Below are 13,165 nucleotides of genomic sequence, written 5' to 3'. Positions count from 1 at the left end.
AATGATTTCTTGTTTTCAGGTTATTTACGTTAAAAGTTGAATATGGAATTGTTGGACAAATAGGCAACCATTTGCTAAGTATGAGCTCGGTTAAAAGAGTAGTCTCAAAAGGGAGGCCAAAGTGGCAACTAAACTCTTATTCTTTTATGTGTAGGAGCTACGTCTATTGAGGAGGCCTACAAAACTTAGGAAGAACCAAGCCTAAAGATCCATGAGTGACTAAATGTTTTCATATATGCATACAAAAAGGGACATGCATTCCAAATGAATTTTATGCTAACGCTCATGGGTTTTCCAAGCAACTAAAGTTTATACTGATGTTTTAAAGGGTTTATGAGCATGATGTTTTAAGTTATTTAAATGAGTTTTACTAATCCTAGCATATGTTAAGATTGAATGAAAGAGTATTGCAACTACATGTTTATAATTGTGAAGCATGCATGTTGAATGGTAATAATGCTTTTATGGCGAAAGCTAGGTAAGTGCTATGCCTAAAGTTTATGATGCTCGAATTTTTTATGAATGTTACGTTTCTAATATAACGGGTACCAAAGGTATAGAAGGTATCCAAGGAAGTACTTAAGGTGTTGACGGTACTTAGTAGATTCCACGTGCATGTATGTAGTTCTTTACGAAAGGTCGAAGTATGGGTCTCCTGGCTACAATCTTTATAACGGGACTGAAGTATGGGTCTCATGGCCATGAATGGACGTTGGGAGCTTGAGCTATGAATGCTCGTTCTCATCTAAGGTTTGTCAATATGATTGATTATAATGTTTTGATTAATGTATGATACTATGTAAGTTGCTTGAAATTATTTCCAACATGTTTATTTATTTACATTATTGCATATGAAAGGCTTGAGAAGAAATGTATTTCTATGAGTCACTCACTAGGCAATCAGCTCACTGTTTTCAAATGTTTTCCTTTTTCTTAGGTAGTGGTCAGTTTCCTCGCGATTGAATCCACTACAGCTTGCTACCCAAAGTTTGGAGATTGAAGGAAGAAGCTTAGGTTAAGCTTGTTTTGATATACACATTTTTGGAGAGGAGCCTGGGACTTGCGAAACTTATTTTTCTTTTGGGATCCATGTTTATTCTTATCATTTTTGTTGTTTGTTTTTGGAACTGTAATTAAGTCTTTACGCTGGTTAATATCATAGTGGATTTACTGCCAAGTCGTTTTTGTATGTTGAGATTTCAAGCAGGTTTCACTTAAGTTAGGCAGTAAGTGCTGGCAAGTAGGTAGGTAACTACTGCTGTCATATCCTCTTTTGATTTTAGAGGGTAAACCGGGAGGGGGTGTGACAAAAATTGTTGTCCATTCCAAGAAGCCATAGGGAGTGGACCACAAATGTCTGTATGTATTAGTTCTAAGACGTCTGAGCATCTATTGACATTCTTATGTTAGTTTGTTTTGTCTTAATACATTCCACACAAACGTCGAAGTTACTTAAATCAAGGGAATCAAGAATTTCATCTAACACAAATCTCTGAATTCTCTATTTAGAGATGTGACCTAAACATTTGTATCATAACATAGCAGAACTCTCATTTAATTTATGCTTTATACCACATGAATTAGATAATAGGATTTTGTTAAATGAATCAAAAGAATCAAGCATATATAGATCATCAATTAAAGAACCAATACCAATAAGCTTGAAATCTTGTAAAAGACTAACTTTATTATTTCCAAAAGAATAAAAAAATCCAAATTTGTCCCAACTTGAAATAGAAACTAAATTTCGTCTAAATGACGATACAACAAAAGTCTCATTCAGATCCAAATAACAACTAGTTTTCAAAGTAATATAAAATTCCCAATAGCTTCAACTAGAATTGCTTTGCCATCACCCACATAGATGAATCTTTCAGCATCACTTGGCAGTCGACTTCATAAGTAACCCTGCATCGATATACTTATGTGAATAGTAGCACCAAAATCTACCCACCAAGTATCTGTAAGTATAGAAGCTAAATTAACTTGAGAACAAACCAAAGTAAGAAGTTTACACTTCTTTACACGTCACTTGGCATACTTAGGACAATCTTTCTTGAAGTGACCTTTCTTTTTGCAGAAAAATCTAAGGATTTTTAGTAGCTTGTTTCTTGCTCTTATTCTATTGAGATGTTCCTTCTGCAACACTCATAGATTTCTTTTTTTCTTATCACGAGAGTCGGTTGCCAAATGAGCACTTTCTGTTTTTTCTTTCTTAATCCTATCTTCTTTTTGCACACATTGTGAGATAAGCTCATTTAATACTCCATTTATCTTTCTGAGTATTATAGAATATCTTAAACGGAGAGAATTGTGTAGGAAGAGAGATAAGTATCAAATGTACAAGTAAATTTTCATTTATCTCGATATCAAGTGCCTTTAATTTACCTGCAAGATTTGACATTTCCATAATGTAGTCCCTTATGTTTCCATTGTCCTTATACTTCATAGAATTTAAAGAAGTCAAAAGACTACTTGCTTCCACTTTTTCATTTTTAGCAAAATATTTCTCAATTTGAGCAATAAACTTATTGGCATTTTCACTTTTTGTGATAGAGCCCCGAAAAGACTCTGGAATGGAGTGTTTAATGATCATCAGACACATGCGATTTAACCGTTCCCACTTCTCTATATTAGCCATATTTGGCTGTTTCTTGGTAGAAGTAGGTTTGTCGGTCCTTAATGCAAGGTCCAAATCCATACACCCGAGCAGTATCTCTAGGCCTTCATTCCAAATCTTGAAGTTTGATCCATTCAACTTAGGGATTGAACTCAGATTTTCAGATATTTGAGTAAGACCAATTGAAACAATAAACAATGAAATATATACTCACAATTAAAATATAAACAAAATAATTTCATATATGTGGTGGGCCCCTTTAACAAAATACACAAAATTGATGTTCAACCTTTGGGCAAAAATACCAATCGTAAATGGTACTCTCAATGTAGTAAACAAAGTATCGACAACAAACTCTGTGAAAAAATAGCATTTCTTTGAACCAACTATTTGTCACATGAGCAACCCTTATAATTGTCATATATTCATTACCACATGCATATTGGTCAAATAATTATCTTCCTTTGAGCCGATAATTATCGGCATAGATTCATGAATATGCACATCTTATATTTCATAATTAAATTAATCTAGATAATAAAGGCTACCTTGGTATCATATTATTTTGACCAATCCAATCTAAAATATATGACAAACAATATTACAATATTATTGTACAAAAATAACAGGAAAAGAAGACCAAATAGTCTTGACTAAAATTCACCCAATAATTGGGTACACATAATAAAATTAAGCAACATAAACATGTGAATATCACCAAATATCATTAATCAAATTTAAATTTAAATTAATCAAAATATCAATCAAATTTAAATTTAATCCACAACATGATCCATTAATTTTGAATCCACAACATGATTAATCAAATTAAACCGGATTCACAATATAATTAATTTAATTTAAATTTGAATAATCAATCAAATTTTAGATTCAAATTCTCAATCTTATCAATCAAGAATCAAGAACGATCAACAAGATCAAACAAGAAACAGACAAGAAACAGACAATATCAAACGGATTGATTTATTCCCTTAAATCCCTCGTTTAGTTAGCCACGAACAATTGAATTGTTAGTCAACGAAAAACCATTGTTCGAAGTCTTGGTATAAAACTAAGATAAGTCACATGTTTACACAGGAATTCTAAAGTGCTCATCCCCAAATCGACAAGAACATTAGACCCACCCAAAAAAAAATGATTTGTCAAATTGTGAGAGGAAATTTGGAAACTACACCTTCTAGTGTCAACTTGATTAAAACAAGCTAGAAGTTCCTGTGTGATGATTCGAATTCCACTGTTTTTTTCATATTTTTTTTCTTTTTCGGCTGAAACCCACAAAACCAACGCAGGGGATTCAATATTCACATGAGTATCACCGGCGGAAGTTGGGAATTCGGTGCAGTACACCCTTCTTTGTTTTAAAAATCTTAAATTCTTTCAATTTCTTTAGGAAAAATTGGATCAAGAGCAATGGTAACCTAATATAAACCTACAATCTAACCGGAAAATCATGCTCTGATACCACTTATTAACATAAATACTTTAAATCTATATTGAATAAATAAATTCTAAGATTATTCATGCCAAATTGTCAAGAATAATAACATATCGGATTCTATTGATAAACTAATGATAACTTCAAGATGATGATAGATGACTATGATCTTCTTCAACCAAAAAACTCTGAATGCCCTTAATGGGATATCTGTCTAATGAAATTCATGAAAGACTGAGGGCTTTTTGTTTTGGTATATAGAGGACCATAGTTAAGGTCTCTAGTTCAATTAGGATTCCCATTAAACCCTAAGAATGAGTTTCTATCTATTAAGTCCATACTCAAAATCCAATGCATTAATTAATTAGAGCACATAACTTAGTCCTCTAATAAAATAATCCAATGTGATAAATTATTAATCCACATACATAGTCAATACTTTAATTAAACATATTATTATTTAAATATATCTAACAATATTTTAAAAATATTTGTAAATATAGAGTTGTTGATTGGTCAACTTTTGAATTTTTTTCTAATTCTCAAATTTGTCCTCCCTTGTTTTGTTGCACGCTTTCTTCTTTCTTTTTTCTTTTTCTTTTTACTTTTCTTTCATTTTCTCCATTTTTTTTTATTTTCTTTCATTTCTCAGGTTTTTTTTCTTTCCTTTCTTCTGTTTCCTATTTCTCATTAGAAATATTAAAAAAAGAAAGAATTAGGATGTTGAGTTCAAACCCAAACCTTGGAAGTGCCTAATTCATAAGTGATTAACACCAACAAATCAATCATCAAGTTTGATAATTATAATGAAACGGTAAATATAAATAGTAAATGAAAATGGGTTTGAAAAAAACTACTTTTTTTTAGTCCTCAAATTTGCACCTTTTTAAAAACATTTCTAAAAAGTTTGAAATAAGAAATGAGAATAGTTATTAAACAAGTTTATTTCTCAAAAAATAGAAATGAGAATGTTATCAAACAAGCCAATAGTTTTTTTTCTTTTTATAGGACTTTAAGAGTATGAAGTCTAACCGTAATAAACTTGAAAAAATGGCATAGATGGCCCAAAATGAAGGGCACAAATTGAAATATTTGTTTATTTGTGTATTGATAATATCAATTATTAATGATATTAGTGATAGAACTTAAATATTTGTCATATTCATGTATTAGTGGTATCGAACTTAGGTAGATATCTATGATAAAAGTTTATTAAGGAGTGTTTGACATGCATAGTTGAGTTGAGTTGAGTTGGGTTGTTTGTGTTTGGGGTTGCAAAGTTGAGTTGAGTTGAGTTGAAATGTCTGTATTTGAGGTGTTGAGTTCAATTAAGTTGAGTTAGAAAGTTTGTATTTGGGGTGCTGAGTTAAGTTGAGTTGGGTATCTAGTATAATTTTTCTGAACGAAATTGATTTTTTTTTTTTTTTTTTTTTGCTATTTTTTAAAATTTCCAACTACACATATTTTTCTAAAATTTTTAACAATAAAAGGGCTTAAATTTTTTCCCATTCTTAAAACATACTAAATTATTCCTACAAAGAAACATATACTAAACACAAATTTTGAATTCAATTTTTGAACACTCAATTACAATATATATACACACACCATTCCTAAACATCTGACATATTCTAAACAAATGAAAACTTTTCACAATGACTTAACCCTCAATCATGAATATTGAAGAAACTTAAAAATTGAACAACTTTTTATTTTTCCTTATTGCAAAATGTAACATATTTTACCACACAATTTGAACACTCAATTGCATAAAAATTTTATCTACATCTCCAAAGACATGTTATATTCCAATAAAATGAATATTTCTCTAATCTCTAACCCTCAATTAATTTTAACTTAACCATGTATGTTAACTAAAAAAACAACGAACAAAAAAAAATCAGAGATCTTGTTTTTTCTCCATCTGTGAAATATGAATTTCAACTTTTATGGTTAATGATTTTTTTTTCTTTTTTTGTGCAAAAGTATGATTCTTTACATTTTACTCTAATACAACGAAATGATGTTTTTTTTATTGTACAAACTCATTTTTTTGCAAACATTTTTATGGTTAGTTTTTACGTTTAAGGCTAATTTTCCACTTACAAATGAAATAATAATGTCCACAAAAATATCTACTTACGTTAAAAAAAATGCATAACAATGAATAATACTCAATACATCAGAAATGGTTCCTCAACAATTAAACAAAATTTGGATTATAAAAAGTAGACACCAAACTTAAAACAATGAACCTCAAACTAATTATTGGAGAAATTATGCAATTAGTTTGGTCCTACAGGTAAGATAACAAACTATAGTCAGATTAAAATGAAGCTAAATGCATATAAGCTAAAATAAAAAATACTACAACATACTTTCAAAGTCTACAATGGATTAGATCGGAGCGCTAAGACTAAAATCGAGACAGAGCAGAGATGTAATTCTTAAAAAAAGATGTATGAAACCACATCAATGCAACAACTAGAAATGAAAGAAAAACAATGTTTTCTTCTAGTAACCACTCTTATATGAATGTAAAAAAATGAAAGCCAAAAGTGGAAAACAAAAAGTTAAAAAAAAATGATATCATGACCTTTCTTATAGTAATCACCTTTCTACATATAAATATTGCATTTAACGTAGACAAAATATTATTATTTACATAGTCAACAACCCTATAATATACATTAACAGTAGTAGAATGTATGAGTTGAACATGCAAAAAAAAATCGTGTTGTCATTAAGGGTTTATTTACATGTACATAAAAACTAGGGTTGTCATCAAAGGTCTTGTCAGAGGTGGTCTTCGCGGAGTTATTGTGGAAGGTGATGCCGAAATCCCTAAGTTAGTCATCAGAAGTGGTTGTCAAAAATCTGAGTTGGTCGTCAAAGATGGTTGTTAGAGACGGGAGTTGGTGATCAGAGTTGGCCGCACAAATTTGGTCATCAGAGTTACTTGTTCAAAGGTGGACGTCGAAGTTAACGGCGTGAAGGTGGTCGCCAGAGTTGCTTGTGCGAAAGTGGTTATCAGAGTTGGCCGCCAGAGTTTTCGTTGGAGACGGTTATCGGAATCTGGAGTTGGTCGTTGGAGTTGGTTGTGCGAAGAAGTCGTTAGAGTATGGTAGCGATAGTCGCCAATGGTGGCCAATGGGTGAAGCCATTGAAAACATTGGAGGGGGGAGAGTTAGGGTGAGTTGGAGGGAGAGTTGGAGTGTGTTGGTAAAAAAACCCAACTCAACTCCACCAACATTTAAAATCTGTGGGTCAAACATTGAGTTGGTAATTTTTTCCTACTCAACTTATGTTGGTGAGCCAAACACTTGATAAAAGTCTATTATTGATAATCATGATAAAAGTTTCTCGATAATAGCCATTCATAGCTTTTAGTGTTAATTTTTCAAAATTGATAGTCACTAATGAAAGTCTACCAATGATACTGATAGCCACTATTGTTTTTTCTATCATGGATAACTTAATCTTTGATGATTTTCTTTAACAGTTAATAGTCACTTATAGAAGTTTATCATTGATAGTCAACTTAGTGAATTTAATTAATTAATAAAATTGAATCTTGGACTAAAGTATAAGTGGGATGCATAGAAGTTATTACTAATAACATATTATCAGTAGTAGAAGCCATCAATTGCAGCATGTTATTTAATGGTAAAAAGGAATAACTGAAGTTATCTCTGATGACATGTTATTAGTGATAGCTGTTGAGTTTTATGTCCTAAAACTCATAGATAGTAAATGTTATCAATTAATCGTCATCAATTAAAAGTTATCGATGTTAATTCAATAAATTTTATTGATCATGTTGTATTCTATTTCGCCTTAATAATCTTAAATTCAATAAACTAACATTCAGGGTTGCTGTATGAATCTTGAACTGTATGTGAAGAAATATATGGATCAATGTTCAAGAAAAAACCTAAAGGGTCTATAGTATACGGATAAGGTTGGGTACCTTATCCTTGTGACAGTATGGATACGGCCCACATTGTATTTGATACAAACGCAATGATCCAACACATTGAAGTAGGTGAACACACAAGTGGGGGTATCCTATGCAATAAATACTAACCACTAGATGTAACGATTAACTAGTTTGATTCCTAATTCAATTGGATGACCTAGGCAACTTAGTCTTAATCCTTAATGTATTATGAACTCCTTTTCATAAGGAATTTGTTGGGGTTGATACCTTAAATCTCGTAGGATCCTGTAGTTTGTAAACACTTATATGAACAAACACTCGTAATGTAATAATATGAGATATTTTCTTCATTGTTATCTATGAAATATGAGATATTTTAGTTGCATTAACCAAAAACCAATAATTTAAGTTCCCTGGATATCGTTGTAACTTAAGCATTTATGTGAAGATATACAAGTGGATCATGCCTTAAATGATAATCTAAATGGTCTGTAGTATATGGATAAATGAGGGAAACCTTATCCTTGTGACACTATGGTACGACCCGCTTTGTAGATGTTACAAGTGTTGTAAAGTACTACAGATGGTTTGATCCTGATCATTCATGTGGAGACATGCGAGCAAGGTTATCCTATACAAAGGATTTTGTACAAGACCGGACCATGAAATGTTTAGTCTCGTTATATAACGTTGTTCATGATAGAGACTTTCATTTATCTCGGATGACCATAGGTAACATGACCTTAATCCTAAGTGAGTTGGGAACTCCTGCCTATGAGGGCGGTCCTTTGATTTGCATGGGTGTGAGTGGTCAGATTACAGACTCAAACATACCACTTTGGGGATTTGTCTGATTGAGGAGCTGGGAATTCAGCTATAAAAGATAGAATTCATTCCTTCCCCAAAGTAGGGGTAAGTAGATATTTTGCTCCTTTAAGAGCTGATTTCGGGGCTTGAACGATGTGGTGCCACGTACTTTCTCATGGCCCGAGAAGTGTTCACTCATAGTAGAATTATGATGTATTATTCATTAGAGGAATCAGTGGTACTTAAGGAGTTAGATGTAACTATAGAAGCAAAATGGTAAACTGACCCAATTGTACTTATGAGCAATCTGCGAAGGGTTATCGTACTGTTGATTGGTTATATCCAGTGGACACAAGAATATATCTGTAGTGCGAAGAGTGCAGTTGTCGGTCTTTACTCGAGTGCCTGATAGTTAACGGATGGTGGATGCCGTGATTAAAGAGTTTAGTCGGTTATTCACGAACCGTTGGAGCTTCAAGCTACAGGTCCATAAGTCCAAATAGTCACATTAAAGTCTTTAATGGACTGACCTTAACTTGCATGTATGCATCAATTCACCTTTCCAGGTAGGTTCCTAGGTAGAGGTGTTCTGTTGCCATCACCTTATATACCCCTGCCTAGATAGAACCCGCCTTAGACAAAAGGTCCCTTATAGATAGATTTACTACACTTTAACCTTTTACTAATTATTTTAGTTCTAATTTCATTTTATAACCATTTATAAAATAAACAACTAAAACACACATGCCACATAACGAAGTATTTATAACGCTTATGAATATTACGTTAAATAAATAATGCATACATAAATATAACCCTTATATTATATGATGCATGAACATGCACTTACATAAATTAAATTATGCTTTACTAAATCATAATACTTATAATAAAGAGAATATGCATGACCAATGCATAACCTAAGATGGGATTTATCTATATGCATACCATATGATAAAGAAAATATATATCACATGTATAAAACCATGGATTAATAGACAATGATGAACCAATACAAAACCGGAATGAGAAAACTATTTATTACATTATTATGCCGAGCAAACCGGTTCATAGGTGAACCGGGTCTTGAATCGCCGGGCGAAGCTCTAATCGTTTAGTAAATACCTCCAGGTAAACAATCGTGTAGCGCACACTAGACGATAACACAAAAGCTAAACAATCGCATAGACAACAATGAGGCCGCAAAGCTTGATCGTCCAGACGATCGCTTAGCATGAAAAAGGTAAACGATTTACCATGCATTTACTTCGCGATCGTATAGTCAGTAACTAAGCGATGGGGCTTGTTGAGCTATACAATCGTCTAGTTCGCGCGCGCGTTAAATGACAACCAAGCAACCGATGCTCAGTGATCGTCTATCTCATCGTCTACATGACACGACCAACACTTGATAGTTTCCTTCCTCGAAGAATAGAAACCTTTGCTCCGAACTTCATCACGAACGACTCAAGACTCAAACTAACTTTGAAATTACGGACTCGATAGCAATTAATTGTGCCCAAAAACGCAGGGGCCTTTACAATTAATTTGAGAATTCAACAAACCGAGGTTACATCCCAAAAAACTCCATTAATCCACACATCCACAAACGAATTAAAAAATAAAACAGAGAGTAGACATGTTGTACTCACCGTGGATGTAAATGCAATTCTTTTGCAGCAATGAATTGGAACATCAGAAACCGACAGCTCTGATACCAATTGAAGGAACTCTTATTCAAGAGTACATATGAGCGGAAGCAGATCTTTCCAATTCATTGTGACAGAATTTCCACATATACATTCAAATATACTAATATGCATTCATAATGCTAAATTATTGACATGCTCAAAAGAACAGTAAATAAAAGATCAAGAGATTATACCAATTAAAGACTTATTCTTCATAGCAAATCTCGCTTTTGCTGAGACGGTATGCTATTGCTCAGCAAAACCCAATCGTCTACCTTGAACAGTCTCCACACATACAGAAGGAAACGGAGATGACACCACCACTCAGAGCCCTCAGTATTCTTGGAGTGAGAATCCAAAGGGTGGGCTTTGTTCGGATTTAATAGAGGGAAGGAGGAAGAGAGATCGTATACAACGATCAAGCAAGTGGGAGATAGGTTTGTCTATCATATCGACAAAATGCTTGATCGTTTAGGTGAAGTATACGATCGTGTAGGAAAAAGGTAAGTGATCGTCTAAACGATCATGTAAAAAAGCTAAGCGATCGTCACGATCGCTTAGTAAATATGGGACGCTAAACGATCGCTTAGAAAAAGGTAAACCATTGTTTAGTAAATAGCCTGCGCGGGTGTAATCATTAAACGATCGCTTAGCACTATCAAATATGTAAGCGACCGTTCAAGCACTATCGTATAGGTACAGATTTTCTCAGCGATGACACACTTCAACACAATGTTCGCACATCCCATGCTTAACACACCGTGAGCTATTTAAGCGTCTCAAAGTGATATTTCAACTTACTCATCCATTATGAAAAACATAAGAGACGTCGTCCTATTACCCATTTAACCGTCCAATTAATAGACAATGAATATGATCACATCATATTCATAACTTATGAATTAATATCATATATTAATTATAGTATTTTTCCTCTACTAGATATAAATCATATTTATATCCAATTTCTTCCAAATTAATATATCTCATACATAAAGTCAATTATATCATATATAATTAACTAGTTCAATTATATCACATATAATCGAACTCCCTCTTGTCAATTTGAATATTTCAAATTGACCCAAAAGCTGACTCTTAACTTGTATCCAAGCTACCAAGGGGACCTTATAGACCTATGGCTTGAAGCTCCAACAGTACGTGAATAGCAGACTAAACTCTTTAATCACGATATCCACCATCCGTTAACTGCCAGGCATTCCACTAAAGACCGACGGTTGAACTCTTCTTACCATAGATATCTTTCTATGTCCATTGGATATAACTAATCATCGATACAATGACCCTTCACATATGCTCGTAATTACAGTAGGACAATTTATCGTTTTGCCTCTGTAGTTACATCTTACTTCTTAAGTACCACTGATCCCTCTAATGAAAAATATAACATAGTCCTACACGAATGATCTGGATCAGACCATCTATGACAAGTCACAACACTTGTAACAATTCCACAAAGCGGGTCGTGTCCGTAGTGTTACCAGGATAAGGTTTTCCTCCTATATCCATATACTACAGACCATTTTGGTTGTCACTTAAGACATGATCCACTTGTATATCACTACATACATGCTTATGTTACATAAAGACAACCAGGGATATTAAGTTTATTGGTTTGTGGTAAAATAAAAAAACATCTAAATGTGCAAAGTCAAGAAGTGAAGTAAATATCATATATATTATACATCACAAGTGTTTTTACAAAGTTGTTTACAAACTACAGGACACGAGACTTTAGGGCACAAACCCCAACAGCAAGTGGCCAGATTGCCTACTTAAACCTACCACTTTGGGGATTCGTCTGATTGGGGAGCTGGGAACTCAACTACACAAGATGGAACACATTCCATCTTCGAAGCAGAGGTAAGTAGATAGATTACTCCCTTAAGAGTTGATTATGAGGCTTGAATGATGTGGCGTCACACACTTTCTCATGGCCCGAGAGGTGTTAACTCATAGTAGGACTATGATGTATTATTCATTAGAGGAATCAGTAGTACTTAAGGAGTTAGATGTAACTATAGGAGCAAAATGGTAAATTGTTCAACTGTACTTACAAGCGATCTGTGAAGGGTTATCATACTGTTGACTGGTTATATCCAATGGACACAAAAATATATTTGTAGTGAGAAGAGTGCAGTTGTCGATCTTTAGTGGAGTGCCCGACAGTTAACGGATGGTGGATTTCGTGATTAAAGAGTTTAGTCAGCTATTTACGTACCGTTGGAGCTTCAAGCTACAAGTCCATAAGGTCCCCGTGGTAGCTCAATGGATTGAAGTTGAGAATCAGTTTTTGGGTTAGTTTGAAGTGTTCAAACTAACAAGAGAGACTTTGATTATATATGATATAATTAAACTGGTTCAATTATATGTGATATAATTGATATGATGTATGAGATGCATTAATTGAAGAAATTGATATAAATATGATTTATATTAAATAAAGGAGAAAGGAACTATGGTTTAAATATTACATATGATGTGATATTAAAACTATAGGTTATTAATATAATATGATAATTTAGTTATTATATTTATTTATAATTAAAACAATTATATGATAATTGTGGTTGGTTATTTTCTCCATTAATCGTGAAGGTGGGAGGTTATTTTTAGTTTTGAATAATTGA

General features: G+C 33.0%; 1 pseudogene; it reads right to left on the bottom strand.

Moving 5' to 3' along the window:
* Positions 1 to 2,148: 2,148 nt before the first annotated feature.
* The window catches only part of LOC150034584 (uncharacterized), a 47,990-nt pseudogene continuing 36,973 nt past the window's right edge, over positions 2,149 to 13,165 (bottom strand).

This window comes from Benincasa hispida, chromosome 8 (assembly GCF_027475165.1).
Source record: "Benincasa hispida cultivar pf3 chromosome 8, pf3_genome.v1.1, whole genome shotgun sequence".
In the NCBI taxonomy this organism is placed as follows: Eukaryota; Viridiplantae; Streptophyta; class Magnoliopsida; order Cucurbitales; family Cucurbitaceae; genus Benincasa; species Benincasa hispida.
Note: the sequence above shows the minus strand (reverse complement) of the source record. Positions and strands in the feature narration are given on the sequence as shown.